The sequence below is a fragment of the Podarcis muralis genome, chromosome 7 (genome assembly GCF_964188315.1).
Source record: "Podarcis muralis chromosome 7, rPodMur119.hap1.1, whole genome shotgun sequence".
NCBI lineage: Eukaryota > Metazoa > Chordata > Lepidosauria > Squamata > Lacertidae > Podarcis > Podarcis muralis.
In genome coordinates this window covers 24,554,267-24,570,602 of record NC_135661.1, presented here as the reverse complement: position 1 = coordinate 24,570,602, position 16,336 = coordinate 24,554,267, and the positions used below count along the sequence as shown (strand labels likewise).

Here is a 16,336-nt window from a genome sequence, read left to right as displayed (position 1 = left end):
TTTAATTGGAATCTACTTTCTTGCCTTTGGAATCCACCGGTTCGAGTCCCACTCGCTGGAGCAGCAGAAAACAAGACTGCTCCTTCTTCCATGTGACATCCTGTCAAGAGGTCCATCCCACACAATGTCAGAATCAGGCCAGCACCCTCCAATTGGCAGGCGTCTCCTCTACGTCATTGTCCAGGAGATATTTCTGACCGACAAACATATCTACATGCCTCTAGCCACCATCCCAAACATACCAAACAGTCCATTGTTTATAGCCAGGCACTACGTTACAGCCGTATCTGTTCCAATTCTACAGACAGAGACTCTCACCTAAGAGATCTACAGCAAACCTTTTTAGAACTAAAATACCCAGCAGATGAAGTTAGACAACAGATCAACAGAGCCAGACTGATACCCAGAGAGAACTTGCTGCAAGACAGACCCAAAAAAGAAAATAACAGAACTCCTCTAGTCATCACATACAGCTCCCAAGTTAAAACAGTACAACGCATCATCAGAGATCTACAACCTCTCCTGGACAATGACAGTTCTCTTTCTCAAGCTCTGGGAGGAAGACCTTTCATTGCCTACAGACAGCCACCCAATCTCAAACAACTCCTAACCCACAATAATACTACAACCAGACTTAACACGGACACTGGCACCAGAGCCTGCAATAAACCCAGATGCCAACTTTGCTGCCACATCCACCCGGACAACACCATTACTGGCCCCAACAACATCACACATACCATCTCGGGACTATTTAATTGCTCATCGTCTAACATTGTGTATGCCATCAAATGCCAACAGTGTCCTTCAGCTCTCTATATTGGACAAACAGGCCAAACCTTACGCCAAAGAATAAACGGACATAAATCTGACATCAAGAATCACAAGACAGAGAAACCAGTAGGAGAACACTTCAATCTCCCAGGACATTCTATACAAGATCTCAAAGTAGCTGTTTTACTACAAAGGAATTTCAGAAATAGACTGGAAAGAGAAGCTGCTGAATTGCAAATCATTACCAAACTTAAAACCATGGAGACACCTGGCCTGAACAAAGGCATTGGATTCTTATCTCACTATACATGACAAAGCCATTTTTCACCTTCTCACCCCTTGCTTTTTCCTGTAAGACCTATTGCCGTCCTTAAGAGTTGTCAACAAGCTCATCGCAGCCATCTGCCAATCACCCATTCCCACCCCCCTCTGAGTAATACCCCTCCCCACCTTCTCACTATATAGAAGGATCTGGCAACTTCTGTTTCAGTGTATCTGAAGAAGTGTGCATGCACACGAAAGCTCATACCAAGAACTAACTTAGTTGGTCTTTAAGGTGCTACTGGAAGGAATTTTTTTTGTTTTGACTATGGCAGACCAACACGGCTACCCATCTGCAAATAGTAGTAAAGGTAAGGTAAAGGGACCCCTGACCATTAATAATAATATAATAATAATTTATTATTTATACCCCGCCCATCTGGCTGGGCTTCCCCAGACACTTTGGGCGGCTTCCAAAAAAAATTAGAATACTGTAATACATCAAACATTAAAAGCTTCCCTAAACAGTCATGGACGACTCTGGGGTTGCAGCGCTCATCTCATTTTATTGGCCTATGGAGCCGGTGTACAGCTTCCGGGTCATGTGGCCAGCATGACTAAGCCGCTTCTGGAAAACCAGAGCGGCATACGGAAACATCGTTTACCTTCCCACCGGAGAGGTACCTATTTATCTACGGTTGTACCTCAGGTTACATACGCTTCAGGTTACAGACTCTGCTAACCCAGAAATATTACCTTGGGTTAAGAACTTTGCTTCAGGATGAGAATAGAAATCATGCGGCGGCGGCAGCGCAGCGGCAGCAGGAGGCCCCATTAGCTAAAGTGGTATCTCAGGTTAAGAACAGTTTCAGGTTAAGAACGGACCTCCAGAACGAATTAAGTTTTTAACCCGAGGTACCACTGTACTTCTCCTAGCAGTTCGAAAGAATGTCAAAGTGCAAGTAGATAAATAGGTACCGCTCCGACGGGAAAGTAAACAGCGTTTCCGTGCGCTGCTCTGGTTCACCAGAAGCAACTTAGTCATGCTGGCCACATGACCCGGAAGCTGTACACCAGCTCCCTCGGCCAATAAAGCGAGATGAGCGCCGCAACCCCAGAGTCGGTCACAACTGGACCTAACGGTCAGGGGTCCCTTTACCTAAAAATGTTTTAACTAACAAGTAACATTGTAGTGGGAAGCGGGTGGCGCTTTGGGTTAAACCACAGAGCCTAGGACTTGCTGATCAGAAGGTCTTTGAATCCCCGTGATGGGGTGAGCTCCCATTGCTCAGTTCCTGCTCCTGCCCACCTAGCAGTTCGAAAGCACGTCAAAGTGCAAGTAGATAAATAGGTACCACTCCGGCGGGAAGGTAAACGGCGTTTCCGTGTGCTGCTCTGGTTCGCCAGAAGCAGCTTAGTCATGCTGGCCACATGACCCGGAAGCTGTACGCCGGCTCCTCGGCCAATAAAGCGAGATGAGCGTCGCAACCCCAGAGTCGGTCACAACTGGACCTAACGGTCAGGGGTCCCTTTACCTTTACCTAACATTGTAGAATGACATATCTACTATTGTTCTAATAGGCAAAATTAATGTTAAATAGGTCAGTGTAGATCCATCCTTGGATACATTTCTCTTCCTCTCCCTCTCTCTGACCAGGGCAATGACAAAAACGTCTTCAAGCGCAAAGTGGTCTATATGAAAGACAGGATAAAGTCTGCGGCCAAAGCAGAAATCCTAGGAAACGCTATCAGAAGCAGTTTATTTCCTGATGATGATGATGATGATGATGGTGAGGACCTAGACAACCTTATTATAGAAGTTAGAAGAAGTAATACTAAATGTACTCTCTCCCCCCCCCTCTCTCTGTGTGTGTGTGTGTGTGTGTGTGTGTGTGTGTGTGTTCGCAATCTTATTTTTATTTTATCAGGGCAAATGGCCACTATCCAGCCAAACTATTTGGGTTAAACGGGTTTCCTTCCTCATTGACCATGCAGCTCTTCTGAGCATGCTCAACGCTCTAAGGCCACACCTGCACACCGTTAGCTATCCTATGGGTATGATTATCAGTGAATACAACCCAACGGACAATCTCTGAGTAGGAATAGCAAGAGACATATATGGCTTCACATGTTTCACCCCCGTGTATTATTTTTTGGAACTCCCAATAAATCATCCATGGTCCTGGCGAAAATCAGTTTGGGTTCTTCAAATAAATTTTGAGATCTCTTGCTTGGGCTTTTTCAGGGGTGACTCTCCCCCACCCCCCTATGTGGAATGCTCTCCCCCAGGGAGGCATGTCTAACATAATCTTTACCTGTTTTTTTGGTGCCAGGCAAAGACGTTTGTCTTTTAAAGGGTGGCGCTGTGACCTGTTTCAGTGGGGAAGGATCTCAGAAGCTGTATTTTTAGTTTACATTGGATCTTCCAGATTGCTTTTAATGTACGGCACTATGGGTCACCCTGTGAGAAAAGCAAATAACACATGGCGGTGATGGTTAAATTTATTCATTGCTTGTTAGAGATCTCCAAGTGACTTGCTAAATGTCTGCATTGCAGGAGCTTAGACTAGATGACCCATTGTGTCCCAACTGTATGGTTCTCTATGACTCCATGAACATTGTAACAGTATATGATTAAAGGGTGGGGGTGCCCATTTCATTTGTTGGACCCATGGCCATGGGTAAGAAGCTCCAGAGCCAATCACCCTTCGTCTACACAGATGAGTTCTGCAAGGGCAAAAGATCAGAGGAAGGGAGCTGACTGGCAGTGCCACCTCTTGGGTCTGTTGTAATTAAGAAGCTGGCAGGTGAGGTGAAGGTTGATTGAGGTTATGGGGCACTGTGCCTCATTCGTCCTGAGGCTTTAGCCCATTCCTGCCCATGGCATTGGATACAGCCCAAGGAAAACAATGAACAGTCGTCCCCCCCCCCATCTACTACACTGACTTTCCCTAGACAAATCTAAAAGCAGTTCAGGGCAAGGAGGCCACTGACAGGCAAGTCAATGTAGGGAGGGCTTGAAAGCCACTACCGCAGGAATGAGGCCTTAATCTCTTTTCTTTCTACAAATAGAGCTTTTTGGTTTTTGATTACGAACCGTACCTCATTCGTCTACCCGATGCCAAAGTTCAGTGAAGCCACGTAATGGCCGATGCCAAAGTTCAGTGAAGCCACGACGAGCCTGTGCAGCAAAGCGGTCCTCATTGCAGATGTTCCTCCTCAGCACCACAAACCCAGAATGTAGAATCCCTGATTGAGCGAAAGATAAGTTCCTTTGGACCCCAACCCACCAATATATCTGAGGAGCATGATACTTATAAATTCAGTTCAGCTCCAGGTTTCTTTTGAGGGAGAGGTGGGCAGTAGTTCTTCATTTCACACTCAAATCCACACAGGAAACTGCAAATAATGAAGCATTCTTTGTTTTAATTTCTGTTGTGCAACCAATGATCAAAGTATTGATTAATTACCACAACAGTAAGAAAGGTTTTTAATAACTTTGATGTTTTCATTTCTTTTCCTCCTTGGCACTCTTTGCTATAACTGCATATAACACAAGTGTAATGCAAGTAATAAAACATGCTTTGTTTTAATTTCTAAAGTATAAGCAATCAATTGTGGCAAGACAAGAAAACTTTAAATAACTTCAATTGTTGTTTTATTTTTACATAATTAATAAAGAAGGCATTGCATCGCACATCGCTCTTTTGTCTATTTTTCCTTTAGTGTGTCATTTCTGTAAATTTTAATGCCCCCAGGAGAGGAGAGGAGATTATTTACAGAGGAAAAAAGTTGATAATGCTTAAATCACAATTAAACTAAAAGGTGAAACAGGACAATTTGAAACTTGTATTCCTGGGGGTGAGCAGAGCCTCACCAGGTCCCCTCTGAAACCCAGAGACAGACTTTGGATTCTGAAGGGACCACAGCCATGGAAATTTGCTACCCACCTCATAAAGAAATAAATATGTAACATCAGCAAAACAAATAAAAAGCATGATAAATCAGGTCACTAAGTTCTCCTGAACCTTCGAAGCACTTTTAATAAAACACAACTTATTTCAGTTCTCCTCCAGGATTTTTACTCACAATTTAGCCAGATGTGCAAGGATATCACAATCTAATGATCCCTGGCATGCAAACAGTCTGATAAGCAGTAATGAGTCTCTGTCAGCTTTTTGTACATTTAATTACAAGAAAGACGCATCCAGGGCTTCCCACCTCCTCTCAGCGAAGGAGTTGCTCAGCCTAAATCAGAATCCCACCCGCAACAGGAAGGATGCCAGAACCCTGCTTTTCTCCTCCTTCCCTTCCACAGTTCTCTGAGCCTCACCCATCTCCTGTGCCAGGACTGATTGGTTGGCCTATCTCTTCCCCAGAAAACACAGACTCCGGCTTATTTGATGGTTGCCTGGCAACGCTTTGGCCGGCTTCCAACTCTTCCACTCCTTGTGAACTAACGGCTTCTTCCCTGGGAAGGAGGGGTCCTGGGCTGTCCTGTCTGGAATCTAACAGTTCTCCATCATATGCCAAGTCAACCTCTTGTTCACTCAGCTCAAATTCTGAGTCTGAACCTTCTACTGCACCCTGGAGGGCCAAGTTCCTGACACACAAGATACTCTAGGATTGATCTAGCAGATGTTTTAAAATATAATATATATCATCATCAACAACAACAACCTTTATTACGGTCCAGAGACCCAACAAATCATTATAAAGCATTACACAATTCGTACAGCCTACCTCCAGGTTAAACAAGCATTTTGTTCAGAATATAAGGATCATTGGTTCTTGCAACCACCGATAAAAACTTTGCCACTGCTAATGTTCTAGCATTTGTCCAGTCTTCCAATAGGAACCCGACATAGTGAGCCTCTGATTTTCCCGGGAAAGGTACTAGAAAGGGTAATATCAGTTCAGCCCTGGCTTGCTCATATTTTGCACAGTACAACAAAATATGTTTTATGGAATCGATGTCTTGAGCACATGAGCAAAGTCTGTCCTGGTAGGGAACTCCTCTCAACTTGCCATCCAACACTGCAGAAGGAAAGACGTTTAGTTTACACAGCTGTATATGAAGCAAACAGAGAATATCAAGTCTGCATAAAACATTTCTCCTCCCCTCATAACAGAACAGGAGAGCAGGAGCATTAGCACCATATATACGGTAATCATACATAAATGAAAGACACACACAAAAATATGCACAGGTCCTGCTAAGTGAATGTTCAATACACAAACCATCTGGGATAGCTCAGTCCATGAGACTCTTAACCCAAGGATCATGGGTTCAAGCCTCACCTTAGGCAAAAAAATCCCTGCATTTCAGGGGGTTGGACTTGGACTAGAAGACTGACATGGTTCCTTCCAACTCTACAATTCAATAATTCTAGGAACCTTAAACATTTGGCTTCTCAAGAGTGGCATTGTGACCTGTTTCAGTGGGGAGGGATCTGGGAAGCTGTATTTTTTGTTTAAATTGGATCTTCCAGATTGTTTTTAATGTACACCTCTTTGGGTCACCCTGCGAGAAAAACAAATAAGACATGACAGTTGTGGTTTAATTAAATTTATTAATTGCTTGTTAGGGGAAAAAAGAGATCTCCAAGTGACTTGCTACATGCCTGCATTGCAGGAACTTAGACTAGATAACCCATTGGATCCCCACTGTACAGTTCTATGATTTCATGAACATTTTAAACAGCATGTGGTTAAGGTGTGTGTGTCTGTGTGTGTGGTGTCTATTTCATTTGTTGGACCCATGGCCATGAGTAAGTAGCTCCAGAGCCAATTGTAGGCAGAGCCCTTCCTCTACACAGATGCAAGGGCAAAAGATCGGAGGAAGGGAGAGGACTGGCAGTGCCATCCCTTGGGTCAGTTGAAATTAAGAAGCTGGCAGGTGAGGGTAAGGTTGATTGAGGTTATGGGGCACTGTGTCTCATTCGTCCTGAGGCATTAGCCCATTCCTGTCCATAGCTTTGGGTACAGCCCAAAGCAGTCCCTTCCCCTCATCTACTCCTCTGACCTTCGCAATGCAATTCAATTTTTTAAATCCTTTTTTATTATTTTGCACAATACTTAAATTATCATCATGTATACCATAAATGCAATCAAATTCTAAATAAAAAGAAAAAGGGAAATGGAAAGTGGGGAAAGGAAAAAAGGAAAGAAATGGGAAATGGGAAAAAATGAAAACAAAGCATTTTCATTTCATATTATGTCCATATTTCAGGATTATGCAAATCCCTTGACATCCTTCCATTCCCTCCCCTGGTTCTTTTGTAATTTTTTATATTATACATGTCTATAATTTTCTTATCATTAATTTTTCTGATTTTGTACAAGCGTTTTCTAAAACCCTACTATTGTATTTATTTTGTTACAATGCTTTAGTAAATATGCAATAAACATTTAGTAAATATGCAATAAACATTTTTTATAATTGTTGTCTTCTTGATTTCGTAGTCTTCCAGTTAATCTAGCCACTTCAGCATATTCCATTAATTTACGTTGCCTGTCTTCTTTAGTTGGGGCTTGTTCTTCTTTCCACTGTTGGGCTATCAATGTCCGTGCAGCTGTTGTTGCATACATAAACAAACTTTTGTGTTCTTTTGGTATATCCATTCCAATTATATCTATTAAGAAAGCTTCCGGGGGTTTTTACGAAGGTTATTTTTAACATTTTTTCCAACTCATAAATCATTTCCCCCAAATTTTTCATAATCTTACATTTACACTACATATGGAAGAATGAACCTTCTACTTCTTTACACTTCCAACACTTATTATCTTTTGTTTTGTACATTTTTGATAATTTAACTGGAGTTGAATACCATATATACATCATTTCACCATACATGCAGTAAATTTTATATCATTTTTCCATAGTCTTTTCCAGTCCTCCATTTGTATATTATGTCCCATGTCTTTTGCCCATTTTATCATTACACATTTGACCTCCTCATCCTTTGTTTCCCATTCCAACAAAATAATCTGCATTTTTTTATAGTAATTTATATTCACTATCTAGTATTTCTCTGTTGATTCTTTAAATTTCGTATGTAAATCCTTTCTTTTTATCATTTTAAAATATTTAATTTAATTGAAAATATTGTAGCCAGTCTGTTACCTTTTCTTTTAATCATTATATTCTTTTAATTTTAATTTATTGTCCAATTCCGTTAAAAGCTCTCAATATGTTACCCAATTGGATTTTATATTTACTTTTCTCAATGCTATTGCTTCCAGTGGCAAAAGCCACCATGGTGTTTTTTGTTTTAATAAATCTTTACATTTTCCCCAAACTTTGAAAATCCCCTTTCTCATTATATGATTCTGGAAGCTTCTACGTACCTTGGCCTTCTGACACCACAAGTATGCATGCCAACCAAATCTGTTGTCGTGTCCTTCTAAATCTAATAAGTCTACATTCTTCAATGTTATCCAATCCCATATCTAGCACAAACAGGAGGCTTCATAGTACAATTTTATATCTGGTAGCGAGAAGCCTCCTCTTTCTTTTAGATGTGTTAATAATTTATATTTTATTCTTGGCTTCTTGCCCCTCCAGATAAATCTTGTAATATCTCTCTGCCACTCTTTAAAACAGTTTACATTACTGATTACCAGGACTGATTAAAATAGAAATAACATTTTTGCCAATACATTCATCTTTATTGCTGCTATCCTACCTAATAGGGATAGATTCATAGATTCTAGTTTCTTTTTATTTCTTTCATATTTTTTCATAATTATATTTAAATATATTAATATTTTTGCTATTAACCATATTCCCAAATATTTCACTTTTTTATATATATTTATATCTGTCACCAGCTGTAACTTTTTTTTATCTTGTTCTAGCATATTTTTTTACTAGGAGCTTTGGTTTATTTTTATTTAATTTAAAGTCTGTTATCTGTCCAACGTTTTGTATTTTTTCTATTTCCTTTACTAATGAATTGGTTGGGTCTTCCACCGTGATCACTAAATCATCTGCAAATGCCTTTAATTTATATGACTTATTTCCTACCGTTATTCCTCTAATCTCATCATCTACTCTTATATCTCTCACCACTACTTCTAGAACTAAAATAAACAACAGGGGCAGCAAGGGGCATCCCTGTCTTGTTCCATTTAGTAATTTTACACTTTTCTGCAATTAGATTATTAATTATTAATCTTGCTTGTTGCTCTGAATATATGACTTCTATTCTTTTAAATATTTCTCCAAAATCCATTTCTTCCAGAACCTTTAACATAAAGGTACAGGAAATATTATCAAATGCTTTTTCTGCATCTACAAACATCAATGCCACCTGTTTCTCATTCCTTACTTCCAGGTACTCAATAATATCAATTACATTCTGACATAGGAAGAAAAATGGGGTCTCGTCAAGAAATTCAGCTTCTTAGGGAAGACTGGACCTTCGGAAAGAGCACATTTTTGAGGCTCAAACCGGTCGGGAAATAAACAGAGACCAGGCCAGGCTATACGGAAAGCAAAGCGGCTATAAGCCTGATCTTTATTTTAAAAAAACAGGACTGTTGGCAACAGTGTTCACACTCACATAACAGGTGACAGAGAGAAACCAGAACAAAAGGTGATTCTTACTATTATACCCTTTAATTTCTATACAGATTAATCACAAACAGAAGACGTCAGAAGAGGCACAGTGAGGGGATTAGAACAGGTAAGTGGTGTGTCGGAAGGGGGTAGAATCTTGTTAATGGTGGTGTCATTATTTGTGAATGTTGTAAACAAAAGGCTTGGGCTGGTTCCTGCTTCCCAGCAATACTCTTAATGGTCAGGTTTTTCCTTTATTTACAGGAAAACTGTGGAGCTGTCTGGGGCTTCTCGATAAGGAAATTGAAGACAGGGTTTGGGAGTTACTTATTTGTATGGGTGTGATGCCCTAGTCTACATTTCTTTATTTGAATAAAAACATCTAGACTTGTGTATTTGTGTGTGTTCATTGCAGACTCAGTAGATGGCACTGGATGGTAATCTGACAGTTTGTAAGCGGCAGGAAGCCAATTTTCCAATTCGGGTACAAAGTTTGATACAAAGTTATAAAAAACATAGTACATAACGATACAAATTTATATAAAAACATAAAAATCACTAAGCAGTTGGGAAATCGATACAGAGATTGAACTACGTTTAACTACACTCAAAGAGATAACATACACAAAAGTAGAAGTTTTAAAGATACAGCTACATAGAGTTACATAGCAGATGGTAAAGGCAATAGGCATAAGGGCATAGTTTGGTCTGTACATAAATTTATTTAGGGGTCACTGCTCTCGTAGTTGATTCTCTTATAACACATTCCTTATATTATCTTTCATTTGTCTTCCTGGTAGAAATCCTGTTTGATCTTGATTAATTATTTCTAATAATATATTTTTCATTCTATTAGCTAATATATTTGCATACAATTTATAATCAGCTCGGAGGAATATATTTGCATACAATTTCCTTCCAGCTCGGAAGAATCTGTCTACATCGGCAGGGAGTATCCGATTGAAGTGGTCCAATACTAGACCTGAGGACAGTCGAGGGGCCTCCAGTTCAGCTACTGTATCCAAATTGGCAGGGAGGTCATGGCGGAGCAGCAAGACTTTCTCCACAAAAAAGCTTGCAAATGCCTCACAGCTATGGGTCAAATTCATATTTAAATTTGGCAGTTCCTCTAGGGTTGTTAGAGACCTAATTATTCTAAAAAGTTGTGCCGAGCGAGAGCTAGTGGATGCAATGGAAGCTGAGAAGTAAAACTTCTTTGCAGCTTTCACTGCCATCTCATAGGCTTTCATAAGCATCCTATAAGATGTCCTTGAGGCTCTGTCACGAACACATCACCATTCTCATTCTAGCCATCTGAGGTCCTGCTTCATTTTCTGGAGCTCCTCAGTAAACCAGGGGGCCCGGTTTCGGTGGGGTCGCAGAGGGTGCTTAGGTGCAATCTCATTGATGGCCAACAAGAGCCGGTTATTCCAGTTCTTGACAAGCTCATCTAGTGAGCCACCAGGGGGAGCAGGGTCCCGCAAGGCCTGATGAAATCCATCAGGATCCACCAGCCTTCGCAGGCCAGACCAAATAGGCTCACCACCCAAGCGGGTTGGGGCGGGAAGTCAATCCTGGCCTTCAGAGCGTAGTGATTAGACCCTGGCACTTCCACAAGTGAGGACATGATCACATATATACCCGCAGCAAAAATCAAATCCAGCGTGTGGCCTGCTTGGTGTGTGGGACCCCAAAGAAACTGGGAGAGCCCTAATGTCACCATGGAAGACACCAGGTCCAGAACCCGTGAGGAGGGGGTGGCATCAGTATGGACGATGAAGTCCCCCAAAACCAGTAGGTTAGGGAACTCCAAGGCCCAGCCTGTCACCACATCCAACAGGCCTGACAGGGTGGCTGCTGGTGTGCTAGGTGGTTGGTACAGCAGCCAGACAGCCAAGCTCTCCTTGGTGCCCCACACTAGGCCAACACATTCAATGCCGGAGATTGATGGTGATGGCAGAGGCTGCCTGATGACTTGAGGGCCAAGGCACGAAGAGAAACCCCCCTGTTTAAGGTGAGGCCTTTGAGAGTTTCCCTTTCATCTGAGACCGACCCGCGGTGGGCCCTGCGATAAGCTTTGAAGGAGAATCTTATATTAGACTTAGTCCTGGTGGGAGTAGGACTTCAAAGGAATGGTCTGTGTTGCTTACCGGTAGTCTCCTTGTAGACCTAAATTGCCGGCCTGTGAGGGTGAAGGTGAAGACGCCGACTTCATATGAACAGGCAGTGAAATATACCCCCACTGCAAGTGCTGGTAGGCTAGAAGGAAATATTTATCACCTGAGTTGACGTTGAAATACTATCCCCCCTCTTCTCGATATCTGAATTAGGGGATATGGGAAACGGCTTAGAGATTCCGAGGAGATAGTCCCCATTCCGTTTCCGAGATCAAAGCAAACAAGGGTTGAACCATGTCACTTTAAAGAAGGGAGTAATCTACTGGATTGTTCCTACATGATAGAAACGCAGAACCGTTTCAACCCACTGATTGATTGTGCGTCAGCACTTAAAGACGAAGAGCGAATAATTCCACAAATAACAAGTGATGTGGCCAACAGTAAGAGTGTAGTCTCTCCTCAGAAGGAGGAACTGGTCCTTGGCACGGCCAATCATATGACATTTGAACAGTCCCATTTAATAAGCAAAACCTTGCACTGTATATTCAAAAGACTAGAGGATCTTTCGTCCCAGCTGCACAGCCTCCAACAAAAGCTAGTTACTACTTCCCCAGCATCAGCCGGTGTTAAGTCCCTTGAAGAGAGGAAGGGGACGAGGAGTTTGTCTGTAAATAGCAAATGTACTGACAAATTTAAATACAACCTTAACCTTCAATTAGGTCATCAATCCTTGATCTTAACACCAAGGAAAGTGAGCCTAACTATACAAAATGGGGACCCAAGATGGAGAACTCTGGGTGGTGCCAAGGAACTCCTAAAGATGCTTTTAAATATGGAGGCAACACAAATTGACCTCTGTGCAGTCCTCCCTCTTGTCCATCATCATAAATCCCAGAGAGTCCTGCTTGCGTTCCAATCCACAAAAATTCCCACTATCATACTACGAAAGAAAGCATTTTTGTTTCGCTGTGGGATAGCACCAATGAGAGCCTTTATAGACCCTACGCCTAAACCCCTATTGTTGGAGGCAATAACCAAAGAGAGCTCAAAATCTGCTAAACCCGATCCACCAGTGGACACCGGAGTGGGTGTTCTACCCCAGGAGAAGAGCTATGTGGACTCCACTCCCCTAGCAAAGAACAATGACCATCCGGAAAGTGGCCTGACACCACCAGAAGAGATCGAACTCACTGCCTCCTTTGCAGATTTACCAGTGGTGGAACAAAAAGAAATTATTAAAAGACTGGAATCGCTTAAAACCCAACTTATTAGGAAGCTCAGCACCAGAATACTCACGTACAGCGAATATGACTCCCTAGAAGAACCAGATCATATGGTTCTCTCAATATCTAATGCTAAATGTATGTCGGCAATGGAGGATAAGATACAACCCCAAGAAGCAACTACCAGTCCTTCCCTCCAAGCAGAACAATCCTCTGTGCTCTGTGTTACATGACCATCGAAAAACATACCTGAAGAAAGCAGCACACAACAGGAAAAATCCCCTTCTACACATTCATCGATGCCAGACCTGGAACCTTCTTATAGCACTGACCAATCAAGAGAAGAGATGCCTTTGCCAACCTTCCCAAATAGCCCTCTCGCCCAGCCTTATCCCTCTTTGCGGAGTATTATGGATTCAACAGCAAGACCAGTGACGGAACTGATTGAAGACCCAACAGGCCACATAAATCAAGTAGCCCAAAAGACCATTAGCAGGCTACAGAGAGACCAAACTTCTGACGAGATAGCTGGTCCACCCCGGGTGGCCCACCAAACTCTTTTGGAAAAGGGGTCCGCCCCTGTTCAAGGTCCTACTCCTAGTAGATCGAGTGGCCAAGTTCAACAGTCAGATGACCTTGTAAATCCCACTCAGCCTTTACGAGAGGTTTTTCATCAGAGGAAGATAACTGATTTCTTTACTGGCTCTCCTCTTCCCGTATTAAAGTTGAGCCAATTTTCCGAATGACAGTCAATTGGAGGAACGGGGAAACCCCAGCCTTGAATATTAAGTTGGAACATTGCTGGATGGAAAAGTAAAAAATTAGATCCAGAATTCCAAAAATATATTAATTCCTTTCTTATCATACTATTACAAGAAACTTGGGTGGAGGAGGAAATTGAGTTAAATGGCTTTGAATTTATATGTCTGCCTGCTAGCCCGTCAACGAATGGTGGCCGCCCTAAAGGTGGCCTTACAATTGGTATCTCCCTTAAACTTCGGGCTAAACTTTCACTAGTGCATGCATTTCCGCCTTATGCTATTACCGGACTGATCTCTGGTGGAAACTTCTCTTTATTGGTTACAAATGTCTATATCCCTCCGGGAGGGTTAGCAGCTGAGCTTACTTCTAGATGGGAATCCCTAGAGGATTTTTTACTTTCCTGTTATCTTAAATATCCCAATGTCCCCTCCATTACTGGAGGCGATTTTAACGCTCGGATAGCCTCAAATCGGGAGGCTCTTAAAAAGTGTAAGTGGTGGATTGACCCCGGCGCTCAAACTTATTTATTTTTTTTATAACATATTTATTGAAATTTTCAAGAAATCCAAAAAAAAGAAAAGAAAAAAGAAAACATTTTACATTTAAACCTTACTTTCAATAACATCTTTCCAAGACTTCCCCACACCTCCCCTTCTTGTATTCCATTTCCATTTGTTTAGTTCAACAAGTTCTTATCCCAAATTTTTGACCTTATTGTATTTAGCCCATTATTCAATTTAGTTCATTTTATATAGCCACTTTCCCTTTATAATCCACAGTCTTTAAACATTAAAATCTTTTTCTAAGGTCGACCCCAATTCCCTTCCACGAATTCCCCTTTTTTATACTCATAACTGTTAGGATATTTCCGTTCCACCTTAAGAGAGAGCAGGCTTGTGAGTCACAGAGTCTGCGTATTTCCTGTTACAGGATGTTTATGTTTGCTGTTTCCTTTCGATTTCAGTCGGTCGGAGTCACTGACTCAGAACGGTCATGTTTTTCCTTTGTTCTGTTCAACGCTAAATAAAGTCTGTAAATTATGCTCTTCTGCGGTGCAAGCTTTCTGGCTGTGGTTTCTGCTGATAAACAGTGTGCACAAGCCTGGAATGTGGCAATCTATTTCTGAGGCTTCGTGTCGCTAACTGCTGGATCCGCCTGGCTACGGGAGATCGATGGACGTCCGGCAGCCGGCTTGGGGCCATGATGGACAATATCTCCCTGGCAGTTTCCCAACAACAAGGTTATGGGCCCAGATTCACGGCACTTACAGGAGAGTAAGACAACTGCGTCAGACTGCTAAGGTATGTGAAAAGCGAAAGCAGAGGCTTTTCTGTGGGCCCCGGCAAGAGCTTTTGATGTCCGGCAAGGCTTAATTGGCCTGGGAGCCGAGCCAAAAGGCATCGTGATTAATGAGCTGCCACGATAAGGAGTCTTTGAAGGCATAAAGGCTCACGGCTCAAGTAAAAGCTGGAATGGAGTTTTTCCACGCTTTTGAAGCTTCAGAGGCCACTGAGTGCCCAAAGTTAAATCGGCACAATTATCAGACCTGGGCAAAATGGTGTGAGAGTTTGCTGCGTCAGTATGGAGTCTGGCATACTGTGTCTCAAGCCCCCCCAGATCCTCTGACAGAGAAATGGGAGGCCCAGAATTCGAGGGCCATTGACATAATAGTCTTATCCGTCTCTCTGGAGGAAATTGCTACGCTTGCTGGCAACGTGACGGCACGTATGATGTGGAATGCTTTGAAGATAGCCCACATGCCAGTCATCCCAGCTCAGAGTTTGAATGCCCAGAGTTTGACTGCATCGGAGGTCCTGGCTGTTTCCCAGAATGCGAGTGAATGCAGGGATGCTGAGGGCACCGGTTGCAAGCTGCAGGGGGAGCAGACTGTGATGTCATCCCAGGCAGCATTCCAGCCTCCAGGGGGAGCCAAGGAGACGGCAGCTGAGAGCTCTGTTTCTCATGGGAACCAAGGTCATACTCAGAGGTTTTGTCCAAAGACTGGAAATAAACAAAAGAAAAAGCCTGCAGGTGGCCCGAAGCACAAGGGGGGTGGAAAGCCCGTGCCAGGGAAAAACAAGGCTTTGTTAGCTGGCACTGCTTCACCAAAGGCTAAAGGCAAGTCTCATGGCCAGGAGCAGGGGGGCAAGCTGCAAAAGCCCACGCCGGTGGAAAACAAGGTTTTGCTTGCTGCAAAGACTGCTCCAAAGGCTAAAGCCAGGTTTATTGTGGACTCTGGTGCGAGCCGCCATCTTTCAAAGGATAAGCACCTGTTTATCTCCTTCTCGCCTCAAGAAGGAGAGATCCACCTGGCTGATGGAAGGACGTTGCAAATTGCAGGAGAAGGGACTGTGAAACTTGCAAGTTTGCATACAACCATCAGTAATGTACTGTATGTTCCTGGAGCTGCGGACAATTTGCTTAGCGTCCCACAGCTGACTGGGCGTGGCTTTGAGATATCCTTCAAGAGGAGCGTCTGTGTCATCAGAAAAGGCAAAGAGGACATTTTGCATGCAAAGTTTATAGATGGTTTATTCTGTATAACTTATGATGACAATGCTGTTGTGTCTAATGCTGATTCTTGTTGTGTTGCACAAACTAACAAGGTTCTTCATGCAGGATGCATTCATGAT

General features: G+C 42.6%; 1 pseudogene; it reads right to left on the bottom strand.

The window, feature by feature from the left end:
• Positions 1–5,364: 5,364 nt before the first annotated feature.
• LOC144328301 (uncharacterized) lies at positions 5,365–12,598 on the bottom strand (annotated as a pseudogene).
• Between the last annotated feature and the right edge of the window lie 3,738 nt (positions 12,599–16,336).